The following is a 2,607-nucleotide window of genomic DNA, read 5'->3' on the forward strand; positions in this document are numbered from 1 at the left end:
AAAATGTGTATGATATTTAAAATGGGGATTATATTAAATTCAAGTGTTGTTTTTTTTGTTTTTAAAGAAACAGGTTTATTGAGATATTTAATTTCTTTTGGTGCTCAGTGAGTTAAAGAAGGCCCCCAGTCATGGGTTTGTGAAATTCCAGCATGGTGTGACTTGGCAGACAGGGCAAGAAAGCAACAAGGTATAATTGTAAATTCTTCCCATTCTTCTTCTTAGATAAAAAAAAAAGTGTGTGAGCAATGGTGGTAGGTAGGGAGAGTGCAGGAGAGGTGAGAGGTGGAGGGGCATGAGACAGGTTGCTGCAGACCCAACCAAGAGGACTAAAGAAGATATATTTTCTGGTCTCTAATACCTGCCATGGAATAGAATTCCAGGAACTTTTGAAGTATAATGCAAGGCTATGGGCTCCCGGAGTACTACGATGCTCAACATACTTGTGTTATAATCCAGTTACATATATTATTTTGAGCAACTCATGTTCCCTTTCCTCTACCATTTGGTTAAGTAAATGATTGACTGACAGAATGAATGTAGCCTTGCTAGCATGTGTGAGTGCTTACTCTGTGTGAGGCTCTGTGTTAATGCATCATAGGAATGGTTGTTCTGATTCCTTACAATACTAGTAAAGTGAAGATGATTATTCTCATGATTTTGCAGAGGAGTAAAGAAAAACTGAGACAGGCTAAGAATTTTGCTTGGGAGTAAAGAACTAGCAAAAAGGAGTTCTAGCTGGAATTCAGAGCCCCGTGTGTGAACCTGGAAGTTGAACTCTTGAATGTTACCCAAGAAAGGAAATAGCAGATGGAAGCAGATAATTAAGAGTGTCTTCACCTCAGACTAGAATTCTACGGATGGACCCACCCATGGATTTTCACATATCCTATTCCGTTTTTAATCTACTTTCTGACAATTTCCCATATGCTAAAATCACAACAATTTTTATAATCCTATCTTTATAATTTGAAAATATTTCTATAATGCCCGTTTTTATGCCAGCCTTCACCATTCTGGGGTCTGCTCTGTGGATGTATAAAACATTTAGGAATGCTGGGCAAGTCTGCTCATTTTAACAAAGAGCAAAACCATATTGTCATAGTTGGTGCTGCATATACAGCCACTAGGTCTAGGTCAAACACAGGATTCTTAGCAGCCAGGGTGCCTATTTTAGACGCAACATTGATAGTCTCATGATTTTGATGGAGGATTGGTTTGAAAAAGGAGGCTGTATTTTTATGTTTCAGATATTGTCGTTTGTTTTCCAGAAGGCATGGAAAGATTGATATTTGGCTATAGGGCTAACGTGGAAATGCTAAGCTTGTGAGCACATACTCCTGGCCCAGGGGGACACGTTCTCTCCCACCTACACCCACCTGCTCAGCTTCTCTTGTTTTGTAAATCCTGATGCAGTAGACAAGATGGGGCACACTTGAAATAATTAGGCTGTCCCTGCATACGGAACATATTCCAGAGTGATTTAGGAAATGTGATGGTTTGAGTAGTGTGTGTTTTGTTCCTCCACTCCGGGCTGTTTTCCCATGGCGTGTGTCACTTCCGCCTCTCCCCTCTGGCAGCTGCAGAGGAGCACAAGCCCTCATGGGGGTCTGGGATAGGAATCCCTGCACTGAGGAATTTTCCCACACTCGACCCAAGCAAGCACTGAGTCAGATGTTTCCACCTGGATGCCTTCCCTACGCAGTGAGAGCCACGCTTCTGTCACCAGGCCACGTGTCTTTTTCTGTCTGAAGAATATTATGTCTTCAGCAGTTCATACATCTTGGGCATTTAATGTTGCCAACGTTTGCTTAGCAAGTCAAACTGGTGGACTTGTTAGCATCATCAAATTGTACCCAGGCATCTGGATGCCCAGGATATGTGCAAGGTCAGACAGAAAGTGTGTTAAGTAGCTTTTTCAGTCTAAGATGTTGCTCTTGGGAACAGCTAACTCTTATGGGAGCCAAGCAGAAAGGAAGATAATGAAGACTTTCCTGAGACATTGAAGATACCATAACAAAACAAAAGGGAGGGTTGACAGGGCCCCATTCTGAAGGGGTTTTGTAGGTGCTGGCATGTTGGGACTGTAGCATGGTGCTAGCAAATAATTTTACTTCATGTAAGTTCAGGTGGAAGCTTCTTAAGCTTCTTAATGGTTCCAAAAATGTGAAATTAACTCAAGTTGGGTTAAGCTGAAATGGGAAATTTATTCTCAGGGTGTAGGACTGACTCTGTGAACCCAGCAGCAGAGTTAAACTCAGGGCTGGAAGGTACTAGAGCTAGTATTGAAAAGTTGCATAAACGCTCCATCTGTCTCTCTGTATACTTCTCTCACTCTGCAAACTGGTTTCCACACCTGCTTATCTGTTTATGGGAGGGGTTACTGACCTCACATTTCCCACCATGTACATTACAAATACAACTGCTGGAGGACAGTGAATGTCAATTAGCCTCTTCTTCATCTCCAAATATCTCCATAGTCCTGGAGAAGATACTCTGGCCCAGCTCCGGTCATGTGCTCACTCTGGTTCCTCTCCGGAGGTACGCAGTCCGTGCTTGCCAAGTGACTGAATGAAGTGAAGTCCCAGTGATGGGATGTCTGACTCT

The sequence above is a fragment of the Myotis davidii genome, unplaced genomic scaffold, assembly GCF_000327345.1.
Source record: "Myotis davidii unplaced genomic scaffold, ASM32734v1 scaffold18, whole genome shotgun sequence".
In the NCBI taxonomy this organism is placed as follows: domain Eukaryota; kingdom Metazoa; phylum Chordata; class Mammalia; order Chiroptera; family Vespertilionidae; genus Myotis; species Myotis davidii.